At 41.3% G+C, this 17603-nt stretch overlaps 1 long non-coding RNA gene across 1 annotated transcript; it reads left to right on the forward strand.

Annotated features, from left to right (window-relative positions):
- The first annotated feature begins 384 nt into the window (after positions 1 to 384).
- On the forward strand, positions 385 to 12511 carry LOC117247964 (uncharacterized). Its single transcript, XR_004500867.2, has 3 exons — positions 385 to 584; positions 806 to 879; positions 12401 to 12511. It is a non-coding gene; the product is annotated as an uncharacterized LOC117247964 (long non-coding RNA).
- Positions 12512 to 17603: the final 5092 nt, after the last annotated feature.

Consider the following 17603-nt stretch of genomic DNA (forward strand, 5'->3'; position numbering starts at 1 on the left):
ATTTTTGAGTGTTTTTGACCCTCTGCAGCCACCGTAGTTCACAGTTTGTTTTGTGTCTCGTAAGGTAAGGAGGGTTTCCAAACACTGTACTAATGAAACCACTTTATTTAAGTCATTAACATAACTGTCTGTTATAATTTTATTAAATACGCCGGTCCCAAGAGGGGTTATGTTAAAGATGGGACAGTTCCTGTAATTTTTATGTTGAAATGTGTTTACACTGATGCACTAACTGTGTGGAGCTAGTTGTGTTGTAGCTGGCTAATCAGTAACTGTAACAGAGGCAGCTGAAGTTTATTTTATTCTGTATTTGATATTTAGTTTAATTCAAGTGTTAATATGTGCCTTGGAAACTGAAGACAGTTTGTTTTGTGTCTCGTAAGGCCAATAAATGAGGGAAGTTTGCTCCGCCTCAACCACCAGTTTGAGTCCTGTTTCCCTGTCTCCTCTGCCGCCCCGGTATACTTCACCTAACACAACGCAGAGACCTCGCTGGGGCTTGCTACCTGAAAGATAAGGTTACACATAGAAGAAGATGGTGGATGGCATGACTCATGATCCATGTTCAAGGCTAGTAGCATAAGGTAGTTACAGAGAGCCCCAGTCCAAATTCGGTGATGTGAGAAGAAGCAGTTGTTCTTGGAGCTGGTTGTCTGTATAACAGGGAAACAGTTGCTTAAGTGACAGGAAACACCTTTTAATGTGGACTGGAAAGCTGTAGGTGTGTCCAACTGCTTGTTGGTCAGACACTATAAATTGCTATGATGTACTAATTCTTTGACTTTTATTTTGGCGTTGTCGGCAGGGGGCCCTGGAAACAACATCCAGTTTGCCATGTCTCTTCACTCTGCAAGGAGCACACCGTGGTCGCATAAAAAGGTAGGAGATCTTTTGATCTATAATTCGTTGAGTGACCGCCCTAGAGTTTGAGATGCAGTGTCATTTTATAATATTGTTTATTAATTGACACTGAAGGCTTTGAAATTATATGTTTTGGTTTTGGGTGAAACACAAGAGTAATAATCCTTCACACTGGCTTAATTGGAGTACCCACCACACAGTAATAGAAGTAAAAGTCCCGCGAGGTGAAGAGCTCATTCCGAGAAGACCCAGTGCAATGTCTCGTAAAGAGAAATGAGCTCGTCTTGAATCCCAGTGCTCACGTTATTCATCTTGTAACAATTATAAATTATGCAGTGCATGACACATGATGTGTCAAATACATGCAATCCATAATTTAAAAAAGTTATTCATAATGAATGAAATGCAAATGAGACTGCCATCCAAGGAATGTGTGATTGTTGGAAAGCATGTTTGAAGCCGACACGTGTTAGGGTTATAAGTGCCATTTGCTTTGTAGGTAGTAATAATAATTACAATTTGAAAGCTACAACTTCTCACATTACGGGACATGGTGTAAAACTTGCACAGCATTCTGATTATTCTGAAACTGAAGGAGACACTGGCAATCTTGTTCGTAAGGTCTGGTTTCTTTCTGTTTGTTTGAGTTTATTTGACTGCCTGCGAAATCTCTGCGGAGCTGAAAAAACAAAGGCCTGTGACTGACCATCCAGGCTTTGGAGCTGCTTAAGGAGACAGGGGATTTGGATTCCTAATATTGTGGCACATTCAAACCTCTGAGGACACTGACTCCGTGTGCTGTGCCCAGCCAGGCCAAAGCTTTGGCACTGACAAAGGCCATGTGCATGGGCTGGAATACACTACAATGACTTACAGTGTCATTATAGTATTTGGTAATCAACTCAAAGTACTGGGATCAAATAATAACAACACTTGTATTTAGGTGCAGTCACTTCCTGGAGTGAATAAGCTTATCCCACAAAATAATTTGACTATTCCGTTAACTATTGCTGTTAGATGAGCTGTCACATCTTATGGCAACTAAAAAATGTGTCTTTCTGTCGACCTCCATAAACAGTTCATTGATCATGGGTAGACAGCAGCTCATGAGTTTCTCCAAGTTTTTATTTTTTAATACAAGGCTCAGTGCAAGTGGATGACCGCATCAATTTGTCCAGCTTACACTGACTTAGTTTAAAAAACACTTTGAAAGAAAGAAAAAGCTGCTACAGGCCTGGGTGAAAAGAGCCGTCTTTATAACTTCGGGTGGAGGAAGTCTGATCCAATCAATACTTGTTTTATATAGAGCCATATGCAATATTGGAATCATTGCCAGAGGCTAGATCTCTGAGTGTGGGCTCCCATAAGGATTTTGGATGCCACCTCTCACATGCTGCTGCAGTAGGCTAACCACCCAAAAAGTGCAAATTAATGGACCAGTTTCCTATTTTTTATTTTATTTTTTGTAAGACAGACTGAAGGAGATACATAGTTTTTGCTTTTCTTCACTTTGCCTGTAGTCAACCATCGGACCAGACAGTGTTTCATAACTGAATGACAGCCAATGCACTATTTCTTATGGGAGGTTTTCTGGGCACGTTTAACCGGTAGAAAACCCTGAGGCAGACCCAGAGCACACTGGAGGGATTACATATCCCATCTGGCCTGGGATCCTCTTGGGATCACCAAGGATAAGATGGAGGAGAAGGCTGGGGAGAGAGGCAGACCTCGATAATCACTGGAAAATGGACAGATGCATGGATATCAAAACATGAATTATCTTTCTCAATTCAAGGTCCTCTTTTAAGTTTGCATTTATAGATCAGACATATCAGAGCAGCCGTCAGAATCCAACAATAGACTGCACAACTGTCTGATGGTGTTCAGGTGATCCTTGTCTACTTGTAAGGTTAGGATATACCACAGACTATGACCTTATCATAATTACATTCAGTTGGTAAATCATCGAAGGTAAATATAATGTGAATTTGGCAATTAAAAAGCCTCAAGTTGAATGCAAAGTTTTGATTTACTGGTCCATCTATGTCATGAGCTCTGGGTGGTGACCGAGAGAATGAGATTGCGGACACAAGTGGCCGAAATGAGTTTCCTTTGTGGGGTGGCTGGGCTCAGCCTTAGATATAGGGTAAGGAGTTTTCAGAGGGCATTTGGACATTCAGAGGGAGCTCTGAGTAGAGCCACTGCTTTTTTGCACTTTTTTGCATCGAAAGGGGTCAGTTGAGGTGGTATCTAGGCAGGCATCGGACCTGGGTGCCTCCCATTAGGCCCCGGGGCAGACCCAGAACACACTGGAGGGATTACATACCTCATCTGGATTGGGAACTCCTTGGGGTCCCCCAGGAGGAGCTTGGGACTTCTGGGGTACTTTGCTTGACCTGTGCCCCCTCAAACCGGCCCTGGATAAGCGGATGAAAATGGATGGACGGAAGTTGTAAATATCCCCAACTGTATGAACATATTTAAGATTAATCTAGTACACTGTTTGCCAGTCGTGTTGTGAAATGCCAAGACTCCGACAATAAAGGTGAATGTCAAGTAATTTTGTCCCAGTGGTATTTACACTTTGTCTGCCATTTGAAGGCAGTTTCCTGGTGATAAACTTGAAATGTTTGACTTACAAGTTGTTGAGGGACACCCGAATGCACCAGTTTTGTCTCTGTGAAGCTAGACTCTCATTTGGGGAAAGGGGGAACAGGTTCAGTTTGTTTTCTGGCAGCATTCGTCCTAGACAAGCCCTCAGTTTGTTACAAACAGACCCAGAGCAAGAGACAAAAAGACAAGACACATATGAGATTTAAAAAAACAAAACAAAAGACAAAACCTTTTCCCAAACTAGCTGGTGGAGGACTGCGATTAGAAAATTATGCCACTTAAACAGACTGAGGTCCAGGCCACTCAGGTGTAGACTATTTCCTAATGTCCTTCCCTATTCTGCCTCTTGGCTCCTGAACCAAATCAACCACAGCAGGCACAGAGGCAGAGATGTCACAGCATCCAATCCCCGAATTTGGACGAGGCTTTAATCTGTGGAGACACTGCCTTCATACATGACTACAATTTTCAACCGCGGCCTTTTGTTTGATTTTGTTTTTCGAGAAAGATAAAATATAATACACGCTGTCATTTACCTCCCCCCAAATTGGGGCATACCTGACTGACAATACCTAATTATTCCTACAAATGTCTTTCAAATCAAATCTCTAATGCTTTCCATCCCAATTACTATTCTACTGTTGTAATCACTTTTGCATGCTTCTGTTCCCAACGTGTTTTGAAGTCATTAACCTGGTGGCTGAGGTACGGAGGCACTGGCAGACCCCAGAAATCACTGTGTGTGAGCGCGTGAGTGCCGTGAGCCTTATTGTCTCCAGAGAGATTTGATTTATATCCTGCCTCAGTCTGTTGTTTGGCATCTTTTCACTCCCTGCTACCCTCTGTCCCCTAGAGCAGGAGCGAGCCAGGCCTTGCCATCAAAACGCATTATTTCCATGCCATCACTCTCACGCAGCCACACATATACCCACTTTTAATGAAAACTAGATCATCAACAACAGCGATGTTATGAAGCCTTTTGATAAAGCTTCCATTTTATTGTTGTATACAATATGTCAGAGTAGTTTTCATCTATACGGAGGAAGTAAATGGTCAGCACAATCTATTTTGGGTGTGGGATTTTTATCACATAATGTGTGAAGGGAAAAAAATACTAGTATGTTGTCAAAGTTATATCTCACTGGGTGCAGAGGCTGGCTGTGATCTGTTTTTATGTCTCAAACAAAGTGAGATCAAGGCCTGAGGCAAATGAATGCACAGCTGGAACAATCATCCATCCCTTAAGAAGGAAAGAAAAAGACAATTTGACATTTGTACTATAATGATGTGGGAACAGTGGCCCAGCCTGGAGCCACAAGAATGAAAGTCAGCATCAATTTTAAGGAGCTAAAGGGGCATAACACTGCAACATCATCCACAGGTGTTGCCAAAATGCTCCAGATCAAATAGAATTTATGTAAAAGTTGTAGAGATAAAACTGATCTTCAGGGCACTGAACAGACAGACATATGGATAGACCTCATCAGTGCTTTGGTCTGATGATGGGAAGAAATCACCTCAGTGTCTCTGGGCTGTTACTCAGATCAATACCTTTTAAAAGGTTTAAACAAAGCTCATGAGGGCACTCAAAATCTTTCACCGTCTGCATTTGGTGTTGCTGCTACCACGTGGCTGTCTCACCAGTTAAAGGTACCATGCAATCGTATGAAAAGCCGTATAAAGTTTTTTGAAGCCACAACCTGGTGTGTGCACTCAGCCGTGCAGTCCAAAAATAATGGGCAGAAATAGCCAGGAGCTAAGCAGGTGTGAGGCAGGGGATAAGAAGACTTATCTGCATAAGAGCAAATATACTAAAAAAGATCACATTAGCATAGTTTTGCCCTACAACTAAACTCTTGAAGGGAGTTGCTTGGCACGGAGAGATTAGAAAAAAATTATGAGAATAAATAAGTGTGCTTGTTCCTCGAGGCTGTTAACAACACAAGGGTGGTGGTGGAGATGCGAAGTAGTCCCCTGCATGGCTCGCAGCACCATCCCTCTTTTCTGATCCCCAATGAAACTGTTTATCCATTAATTTCCTCTTCATTTAATTGGCAGATGGAGGAGCCTCCTTCTCCTTCTGAACTAGCCTGCAGGTTTATTATTCCCACCACAGTGGGCCATCTTCTCCCACATCTCATCCATTTCACTTTGTTGTCAATTCAGGCTGTGAACTTGATGTCTTTGCCCTTTATCTCCCTTTTTATTTTACACCCTGACAGATGATTGAATCAAGATGGGATTAGTGAAACATTCCCAGGAAGGAAGAACTGATATAATGGTATAGATCAGAGAAACATGGACTGTGGAAGAGTTTGAAGACGTCTACTTTAGCAAGGGACAATAATAAGAAGTGGATGTAGCCACACTGACGTCAACCATTGGTTTGTTGAATACCATTTTGACGCCTCCAGTTTGGCATTTTGGCCATCATCATCTTGTTTTTTGCCAGAAGTGACCGTATTTGGATGAGAGGGCGGTGCTGTGGAGGAGTGAGGGTTGGATCTGACTGAGAGCCTGAGGACACCACTGTGGTAGCAACCTTTCAATCACAGACCCATGCCCTAAAGCATACCCTGCTTTATCATCTGTTTAATAGACCCTTTTACTGTTAGTGTGATGTTTTACAGTGGGCGGGGCTTAGCTGGAGGCAAAACAATACTCCACAGACATTAGCTAGTGCTAGCTAGCAAGTTCTGTTGGCTTGTTTTTGACAATGGAGGGAGATGATGCGAGCGGTGCATTCAGAAATACTCATTCAGCGTGCCGGAGTGCACTCTGGCACCAACTGGACCTTTCGTAAATTTGGAGTGCTAGTGGAATGTACCGTTTGTTTATCCAGAGCACCACACTCTCAGAGCTGTAGAGCACCGACCAGAGTGAATGTGTGATTAACTTAACCGTTCGTTAATTCATATAGAATAATAAAGCTCTATGTCTTCGACCAACAGGGCTCTCATTTTAGTGTCGAGTGTCAGACTAAATTTACCAACACACCATGTCAGGTCACTCACTCTCTGAGACTGTAAGTGTTACTTGAATAAGTAAACACTGACCACTGGGACCAGACTGGCCGACCTAGATGCTCTCACTCAGTGGATGGATGATTTGACAGGATTTCCGAAGGTGGGATGGCTTTATGGTTGATCACTATGCCAATCTTACAAAGGAGGACGAAACTCGAATGGTTTTCTCTGGTTTGTTTTGCTATTGAAGCTAATGTTAGCTCAAGCGCTATAAAGTTATGTTATGGAGAAATCCAATGTTCCTCTTAATACCTCCCCAAGTTCTGATTATGTGGACACGATAACCGTTAATACACATAATGTTATTCATCCCTAAAACAGAAAGTACTTTCCCCTAACCTGATATGAAGTGTGCGCTGCATAAAAAGATAAGATAAAGTTAAGGTTTTAAGCCATGACTCCTTCTATTCTGGCTCCCAATAATACAGAAGACTTCTATGTAGCCTACAGCCCTGTGGAGGCAAATCGTGTTTTGTCTTCAGGTAATAAATGATGTCATTGTGACGTTGGCCCTAAAAGGGTGTATTTGAAATGAGATGACAGTTTACAAAATGAGCATCATGCTTTATTGAAGAAGTCTTGAAACTAGCAATTGAGACCATGAACCCTTTACTAAGGTAACAAATAAAGTCAGAAGCAGGGTCATTTTCTTATAGACTTCTATATTTTTGCGACCAGTGGAGTTGCCCCCTGCTGGCTAATTTAAAGAATGCAGGTCAAGGGTACTTCTGCATTGTGTTTTTTTCAGACGCGGAGATCAACACGTTCTCACTCCGACCCCATAACATATCGATGTTTGGTCATGGACTCTCCATGTCCACACATGATGTTCAAGGTACCCAGGGTGTGTTGGTTGTTGATGTTCTTGGACGCCGTGTCAAGTTCTGCCTATACATGCATTGTCTTCTTGAAAATACACTTCTGTTTTCACAGGAAATGTACAGTTTGCATACATTCAACAGTCAATTCAAAACACCCTCAACTGATGTTTTTTTCTTTGAATAACAAATGCACGTGGTTACTTTTGGCAACAAAAGCACGTGGTTGAGTTTAGGAAAAACGAACAAGGTTTGGCTCTACAGTCTTTCAGAAAACGAACACCGGCCTCCCAGGTGAAAGTCTGTGGTTGTTGGACCCATTCGCCACCCCTCCCACCTGCCCTTATCGGACTTCTGCCCCCTTAACTTTCATTGTTGCCCCGCCGTGTTTCTTCTGCCACTGGGTACTGTTAACAAAAACGGTGACTGGCCACTTGTCACTCAGACCTGAATAGACAGCTCTTTTCATTTGTGTCTGACGCCAGAAGTCACCGACCAAGCATAACACTTAGCACTAAACACAAAGTACTGTGTCTATAATACTAAGTATAATGGAAATGTTATACATATTTAATAACAGATCAATGTATTTGTGTGTTGAACGTTTATTGTAGTTGATCCTGCAGTCCTTCTAATAGCTGTTGAGATGATTCACTGAAAGTCACAAATGTCAACCTTCAGCTGGCACTAGGGAAGAAGTCAAGGTATCATAAAAGTCATTAGAAATATCTTGGAAACTTGAATATAAATGATACCAAATTGCATGTCAATTCATACAGTAATTGTTGAGATATTTCAGTCTGGGCCAAAAAGGTAGATGGACTGACTGACATTTTGTTTTTATCCCTGTCAACTATTCTGAATTGATTTTCATTATAAAACTGTTTACTTGTTTTTTTCCAAACATTCCAAGGGACTGAATTCATTAGATGCCTGCAGACAGCTCATAAAATGTGTGCTATGTTATCACACATAAAATCACCATGTGTCAAAATAACTGCCTCCCAATATGCAAATAATCATTTTTACAAAAATGAAATATCATCATCATTTGGCGGGATGAAAAATATATTTATCAAAGACCAGTTAGAGGGGTCTTATTACATTTCCCGGCGGGAGAGTAATATTTATCTTTCATTCTACAGAAAAATGTGTCTGATTCATCCGTTATCATGAAATCTGGGTTTCAGAAAAGGGATTGGCTCAGTGGGATGTGAGGAAACAAGTGTTGTAGTGCCCTGAGGGAAGGCCAGTGTCATCTATTTGCACCGGTCTCCAGCATAAAAAGTTGATTTACATTTCTGTGTGATTCATGAAATGTTGTCAGATTGCATCTTATCAACACAGTGCTGAACTCTGCAACACTGTGTGTGAACAGACATACAGTAAGGTGTGTTAGCTGTTCTTTCCATGTAATAATGTTTTATATCTATATTACCTGACATAATAAATAATCAGCCTTGTGAAGCTGGACACTCATTTTCAGCATCTTGTGATGATACCGTATTATTTGGAGAATATTTTTTTTTTTTTTTTTAATATCTGTTATAAAGATGTGAAGTGCTCTGAATTTAATCTATGTTTCTGTATAAGGCTGACATCTTTACAATACACATGCTCACTGATTCAATTCCTTCCCGCATTTTTCTAATATGTCTTTTGCTAACAGCAACTTTGCAGCCTTTTCACAGATTTATTATGGCCGCTGCTCGTGGCTCTTAACAATTTAAAACACACTAATAAAAGCCCTCTTGAGAACCCGCTTCAGCAGCTGAAGAGTGCCTGTTTTATGTTGGGGCCATAAAGGCTGTGTGCCTGCTGTGTGTGTGCCTGTTGTCCGAACAGCAGAAATGATAAACAACATTGAGGAAGGTCATGTTAGGAACTGTGGGAGCACAATGGGAATGGAAGGAGGTAGAGAGATTGAGTGTGCCATGGAAAAGCCATCAGCTGCCCCCCTCTCTCTCCAACCTCCCCTCCCATTTTCAGCTCAGTGCACTCTTTAGCAGAATTATTGATGGTGTGTGCGAGGTACAGAGGACTGGGATGAAGATGTCTAAATCCCTGGGCTGCAAAACAAGAGCTATGGCAAAGGTTGGGACAGCAGGAGGAACTGCGGTATTGCAGTATTTATTGCTGTGTTCGATATGAGAAAAGGGAGGAAGAAAAATGGAAGTGATCTCGAAAGTGGAGCAACTTAGAACTCACCCTGTTCTGCTGCTACTGTAGTCGGAGTGGGGAAGAGTTACAAGAAAAAAGTAGTAGCCCTGCTTTCAAAATGAGACTTACAGGTCCAGTAGGATTTAGGGAGATATGTTTGCAGGAAATGGAATATAATATTCACAACTATGCTTTCATTAATTTATAATCACCTGAAATCGTTGTGATTCATGACCCTATAATTAATTGTTTATAATTTCAGAGCAGGTCCACAGAGTTCGCCATGTTGTTCGGCAGTAGCCCAGAATGGACAAATCATACACTGGCTCAAGAGAGGGCCATTCTTATGTTTTTTGGTTGACCGTAGTTCTCCTACCTGTTGGCACACTGAAGAAGTTTCAGTTCATCAACTTCACTGCTAGTTGCTGTTTAATCCTACACACTAGACCAGTGTTAATTTTGACAGCTATTTTAGATTTAGTCTTAGGGCCTGTCCCAATACCCCCCCTTAGCCCTACCCCTACATTTGCGCATTCCCAATTTGTTTTTGCGTGTAGGGGTAGGGGGCATAATGAGGGGTAGTGGGTATGAAACTAGCCCTTCAGAGCGAGGGATTTCAGATGCTGACCTGCCAGGGAGGGGTAGACGTCGCCATGGCCACCACCGAGCAAGAGACGGGGGAAAAAGTTCATACGTAGCTAACGTTACCGTCGTCAGGTTGCTTGTTAGCTAGCTAGCTAGCTAGCTTGCACTATCTGGCGCCTTGTAATGTTAGCTGGTTAGCTACCTAGCTAGCTAGCAGAAGTCCCCTGTCGTCTGTTGTTCATCAAACGAAGCAAACACAATAGGTAGGATGAACTCAACCCGCAGACTCCGTTGGTTGGAAATGTAGATGGCTTGCAGCTTCCTGTTTAAAGTAGTAATGTATGCGCGAACGTAACCGACACTGTGACATAGTGAGTGGTGTCCCAATTCTTATGGAAAAATTTCAACCCCTACCCCTCATTGCTTCATTTCGAGGGCCAAGGGGTAGTGGGCAATGGCTAGGGGTAGGGCCAAGGGCTAAGGGGTAGTGGACAAGGGGGGGTATTGGGATTGGGCCTTAGTTTTGAGATGAAACATTTTGGTCATTTTTATCCTTCAAATTCTTAGTCAACGAAAGTTCAAAAATATTTTAATCGACAAAAACTGAAAATGTTTTAGTAGACAAAAAGTCTACTTTTCAATTTTTTTTTCCATCTTTAAACAAATCAAGTTAATTCAGGTATCACAAATTAAAATCAAGGTGACAGGTTGTATTAAAATTTCATTTATACAATTTTTATCTACAATTACAAATAGTTTCTACACACTTAGAAACTGTCATTTCTCCAGCAGTGTTTGACAGGTTTAAGGGGAGATTGATGAGCACACACTTGCAGTACTCATCATCACTTGAAAAGCCCAACATCTCTCTATTTATGGTCTTTAAAACTTTGACACCACAAATAACCAATCTGAGACAACTTGGATTTGTACCCAAGTTCACTCTGTCTTAGACTTTAGACTCTGACTTATGGATGATAGTCTGGAGGTTTAAACTCATGTGTTATATAGTTGGTGATTAAAACTAGACTTTCATCTCTGTCGGAGAAAACTCTGCTGAGTTCAGACTGTTCACTTACAGCACATCAACAGATGTGAAGTCTGGCAGCTGGCTTTGCTGCCGTTCAGTAGCTAACAAGCAGAGCTAACTGCTAAAAGCCACCGCTGTAACGAACAAATTTGAAAAATCCATTTAACATTTCCACCATCCTCAGTCAGACAAACATGGCTGCTTATTTACTGCTGAATTACAGCCCACAACTTGCAGCAAAGGCTGACGCTGCTCTGGTATGAGTGTTTTTGCTGGCTAGTGGAACATCCTGGCACAGACTATTAATTGGAGTTTACCACACAGTCACTCATGCGGTGTATGAAAATTATTGCAAGCACGGCCGTTCACAGCTTTCGATGTCTGATAGTCCACCACTAACATTTCTGTCATGTCTTGTCTCATCAATGAAAATTAAACATAGATTTTTATTAACAATGATATGTTTAAGTGCAACTTTTTGGCCGAGACACAGGCAACTTGAGGCAACACAACATTTGACCTTTATTGTCACTATTTCTTTGATGTCGGTTTGGTGTGTCTGAGCCTTATCGGAAACCCCCTTTAACATGCAAGTAATCGTATGATTCATTGTAAGTATTGCAACAGCAATTTTATGTACAGTACATGATTAAATACCCTCACAATCCACCTATGTGTTTTAGTAATGCCACATTAAAGAACTGAGAAATGAGAAACAAATCACTCAGTCACAAGGTATATTTTAATAATAAACACAAGATTTGGAAGTGTTTGCAAAACATTTACACAAGGAAAAGCAGGACTAGTTCTTAAAAAAGGAAAATTAATTCTGACTTTGTGGTTTTCAGTCAGGATCTGAAGAGAAGTTTCACCTTTTACTTCAAAGTCTTTCATTTCTACAGAAAAAGAGGAAGAAATGTGAAGGTGACACGCAACAAATGTTCTACAACACATGATATTCCCCCTTTTACAAAGTCTATACTGACTCACCACGAAACTGGAGAGAACATTTTCTATTTTTATATGTTATATAGAAACGTATGGTACATTACTGTAATGGTCCTGGTACATACTCCCGCTAGATGTTTAACAATGGCTGCTCATAGGTCAGTTCAAGTGTGAAAAGGGTTTGTGAGATTGGAAGACAGTGGGTGTTTTTTTTCTTTCTGTGTGTGTGTGTGTGTGTGTGTGTGTGTGTGTGTGTGTTAAGATGTCCTGTTTCTTCAGTTTCATCATGCTTACAGTGCCTTACTTGTCTCCTCTACAAGCTCAGTGCTAACAGATCTGTTTCTTCTTTCTATTCCCAGGATGTACAGTACATCATCATAACACTGCTCTATGTGCAGATGAAAAGGCAGCACAGGGATGAAGAGGAGCGACACAGAGACATTATTTCAGTAAAATAAACCTAAAGGAAGTCTTGATTGTGATCCCCTTTCTCTGAGCTTTTGTTATTGCACCTTTATATACCTCAGAGGCCTGTATTAAGAAGCCAGTTCAACTTACCCAGGATATCTTTTTGCTATTTGGCTTGACTAACCCTTACATGGGCTATCTGGATAACTGGTACTACAAAGCTGGTTATCATCTAGTTCAGTCATCTCTGGGTTTTGCTATCCAGCCATGAGCATGTTCATGTGAAAGAGGCAGGGGGTGTTAATGATGAGTGACATCATCAGAGCCATGAATGAAGTAGGTCGCTTCATATCATGAACCGCATGTATCTGTGACTGCAGGACAGTGAAATGTGTTGTGGGATTTACACGATACTTTGAAATCTTATAATGGAAATGTAGAAGCATTGAAAATAGTATCCAAAAATTCACCGTCAGCTGAGACTTAAATTACATGTAAGTATGTGTGACATTAGAGTATAGAGTATTTTTTTAGTGTAGAGTATTTTTGCTATTTAGTTGGATGGTGATTAAACTACTCTGAATATGTCACATAAAACACTAAATAAATGCCAGCAGTTTCTGCAACTGAAGTAAAGAGTGTGGAAGTAGCCTAGTTAATGACCGATGAGGTCTATCTGACCAAAAGGCTGCAATTATAATAATGGAGCCCAGTTTCACTCCGAAGTCTTCGAAATCCAGTGCTTGGGCAGTGACTACCGGCATCAGAAACCAATGAAAAAAGGCATCCTTTAACGTAGGCATGATACGAAACACGGCGGGACAAGAACAGATGCTTGCGATGTTGCACGGAGGTAGTGTGTTTATTTTGAAAGAGACTGTATGTAAACGGTAAATTTCCTGTGAAAACACAAGTGTATTTTCAAGAAGACAATGCATGTAACAGGCAGAACTTGACACGGCGTCCCAGAATGTCAACAACCAACGCACCCAGGGTACCTTTCACGTTGTATGTGGACGTGGAAAGTCCATGACCAAAACGTCAATATGTGACAAGGTCGGAGTGAGAATGTGTTGGTTACCAAGGTAATTTATCCCAGTAAAAAGAGAACCCGCTTCATAGCACTGAAAATCCAGAGTTAACCCTAAAGTGACCTCACTAACTCCGAATCCCTCTCCATAGTCCAGGCCTCAGGAGATGTCCTTGATGGCTACTCTTGATCAGACCGAGAGATGAAGCCTCTTTGTTTCCATCTTTGTTCTCCCAGTGAAATTAAAATTCCATACCTTGAGCCCCTTTTTCATTCGCCGCCACGGAGAGATGACTCTTATGTTGACAGTTAATGAAACTCACTGGCCCAAGCTTCATTAATAAACTCATAAACACCAACCTCCCTTGATGTTTATTTAGAGCATGGGAAAGAGGAAAGCAAACACAAACAGTATGGTCAGTGTCCCTTTTGATAAATAGATGAAACGTCCCTCTGATCAGTGTTTAGAGTAATGAGATCGTTATCAGAAGGAGGCTCTGCACAGTATGGTCTTATTATAAAGTAACTTGTTGATTAAGATGAGGGAGCTACTTTAAACCTTCTTCCCATTAAGAGGACGAATGAATGCATAAAAGATCTTATAAATAATTCTATCACCTTGTTTTGAGCTCCATTTGCCCAAGATGTATATGTCTGTTTCACCAACAGATATTAATTTTATTTATATGTTAAGTCTTATAAGATAACCCCCTATTTTTATAATCTTATTTATGTTTCTGACCAATGGTTTTTATCTTTGTCCTTCTGTTTTGCCTCCCTGATTTCATTCAGCTAGTTTTGCTTTTAATGTATCTCACTTTCAACACAACACACTGTACCCTCACCAGCTGCATCACTGAAATCAAATCCTGGCTTAAAACCAACTTCCTCAAACTTAACTGTGGCAAATCAGAACTCATTATCATTGCCCCCAAATCTCCTCTCAAATCCACTCATAATTTCTCCCTATCGACAGCTCCACTGTACTCACCTTCCCTCATGTCCGCAACGTTGGCGTCACCTTCGATCAAACCCTCCCCTTTGACGAACACTTCAACCACATCACCAAAACAGCCTTCTTCCATCTCCAAAACATCGCCCACCTTCTTCCATCCCTCTCCTTTTCAGCTGCTGAGACTCTCATTCACGCATTCATCAATAATCTCCATTACGGTTCATCATCCAAAACTCTCAAGAAACTAAAATGTACCCAGAATTCAGCTACTCGTCTCCTCACACACTCTTGCACCTGTGACCACATCATCCCCGTCCTTCATAACCTCTATTATTGTAGTCTGAGCTCCTCCACCAGCACACTCTTGACTGTATTTTAGATATCAAGGATATCGGATAGATATCTGGATGGTAGAAAACTTTCTTCGACTCAACCAGGACAAAACCAAGGTCTTAGTTATTGGTCCCAAAGCTCAGAGAGAAACTCAACACAAAACTGCAAGAACTTGCATTAAAACCCTGTCAACAAGTAAAAACCTTGGCATTTTCTTTGATTTTTGAACCACATATTAGAAGTATAACCAAAACTGGATCTTATCATCTCAAGGACATCGCCAGAGTGCGACTGTTTCTCTCCGAAACCAACACAGCGGCACTGATGCATGCTTTCATTACCTGCAGACTTGATTACTGCAATGCTCTACTTTCTGGTCTTCCTAAATAAAAAAAAAAAAAACATTGCTCAGTTACAGTTATTACAAAACTCAGCTGCACGTGTGCTGACAAGCACCAGAAAGAGAGCAAGCATTACACCAAAGTCTCTGCATTAGCTTCATGTGTGCTTCAGAATTGATTTTAAGATCCTTTTATTGGTTTTGTAAAGCTCTTTATGGTCTTGGTCCTACCTGTTTATCAGATTAGATCATTAGATCTCTCAGGTCTTATGGTCGTGGACTTTTAAAAATCCCCAAAGTTAGAACAAAAACACAAGTTGAGGCATCATTTCAAAACTATGGTTCACGTCTGTGGAACAGTCTGCCTGAAGACTTGAGAGAGGGTTTTTATTATGCGAAGCACTTTGAGAAGTTTGATTGATTGATTCACTCCCTCCTGCCCTCTCAATATTGCTGATGCCAACGTCCTTGCCTCACAGCAAGAGGGTTCCTGGTTCGATCCCAGGAGGGAGCCCTTCTGTGCGGAGTTTGCATGTTCTCCATGTGCATGTGTCAGTGTGGGTTTTCCTCCCACAGGCCAAAAACATGCAGATTAATTGGTGACTCTAAATTGTTCTTAGGTGTGAATGTGAGTGTGAATGGTTGTCTGTCTCTATGTGTCAGCCCTCCGATAGTCTGACAACCTCTCCAGGGTGTACCCCGCCTCTTGGCCAGTGTCAGCTAGGATCCCTTAAGAGGATAAGCCATTACGAAAATGGATGTATGGATATTCTTTTTAGTGCTGCTGTAACCCCTCAGTGCACTACAGCATGCCTCCCTGATTTCATTCAGCTGGTTTGCTTGTAATGTGTTGATGTCACCCTCTAGAGGAACATTAACAGCATCACAAGAACAAGCTCTTTTTACTGATGTTATGAGTACATTCCATCTCTGTCGATTGCAATACCACAAACTGTATCTTTCAGAGGCTCCACTGGGCTGAATCCAGGCCTCTGATAGAAGCAGGACAGAAAGCAGTTATCTTCTCAACTGTAACAGATGTTGCTGTTCAGATATTGTGTTGGAGAGCATTATAGTAAACAGATGTTCATGTTATTGTGTCCTCCACCTGGATGTTCCTTCATCCACAGCATGAAAAATATTATATTAAATTAAGGAGCTTGTTGTATTAAACAGTAACAATATGAGGAATAAACTAAAAGTATTATAGCATCATCCCTGCCACTCATATCTGTGTTGGATCTTGAGTTCTTCCACTGACACAGACAGCTGGGTCACTGTGACACTATGACACCTAAGGTATAAAGACTTCCTTTTGTATCATGAAACAACACGCTGTGACACATTCTGATACGGTGTGAGTTAATTCTGTTGCAGCTGAAGTTGAGTGACAGTCCAGCACATCTGATTTAGACTTGAGTTGTGCAGTTGTAGTCCTAACTCTGAAAAAACAATGATTTTTCAAATGATTTTGAAGACTGGAATCTGTGAAGAAAACTTTGTTTTTCTCGCATGTCTCCACAGTTTACAAAGAATCTAAAAGCAGGGAGCTTATCCCAGCTGACATTCGGCAAGAGGCGGGGCACACCCTGGACAGGTCGCCAGACTATCACAGGGCTGATTCACCAATTAACCTGCATGTGTTTGGACTGTGGGAGGAAGCCGGAGTATTCAGAGAAAACCCACCTGCTCTGCACACAAGGGTTCCTCCACCCTGGGTTTCGAACCAGGAACTCGCTTGCTGCCACAGCCACAATGCTAACCACTGCACCACCAAGTTGCCCTATATCAAAACATCCGTTCCCAAATTCTCATACAACTAGTGCAGTGTAATCTAAGTCTCATTTATCCAGTTGTACGCTCAGTACTTCCCAAACACATGCACTTTCACTTAAGTCTAACTATTTGAAACACTTCTGCATTAGACTAGTGTGCAAAAGGTAAGTGTGTTCAAACACTTCTTCTTCTTCTATATTCTCCATTTTTGGAGGCATGCAGGAGAAACAATGTTTTCTTTACAAATAAAGGTAACATGGAGTGAGACATACAAAAGGTCATTTTGAGGGTAAAGTGCACCTTCGAGTCTTGTGGTTCTGTTGCTCAACTGACTGCTGCTCTGTGGTGCAGCTTTTTATACACATTAAGAGTTTAACAAACAAATACCACTACTTTTTAAAGTTGTTTCCCCTCTGCTGTTACTCAGCGTGTCCTCTTCACTACAAGTCCAACAGACTTTGGCCACATTGAGCAATTAGAAAATGAGGAAGCCTGTTGTCTGACTCAGGTCAGCTGTTGTGATGCACATATGATAGCTAAATCATGCACGCATAGTTATTCATACACTGGCCAAATATAGATAGGATTCAGACAGTAAGTCAGTGGGTGTTTGTGAATGCAAAAGTTCAGATACTTGATGATGACAGCAGTGCAGTTTTTGCCATTCAGAAATACTCGGGAAACTGCACACAGAAAAGTTTAGAAAGAAAAAAAAGAAGC

The sequence above is a fragment of the Epinephelus lanceolatus genome, chromosome 17 (genome assembly GCF_041903045.1).
Source record: "Epinephelus lanceolatus isolate andai-2023 chromosome 17, ASM4190304v1, whole genome shotgun sequence".
In the NCBI taxonomy this organism is placed as follows: domain Eukaryota; kingdom Metazoa; phylum Chordata; class Actinopteri; order Perciformes; family Serranidae; genus Epinephelus; species Epinephelus lanceolatus.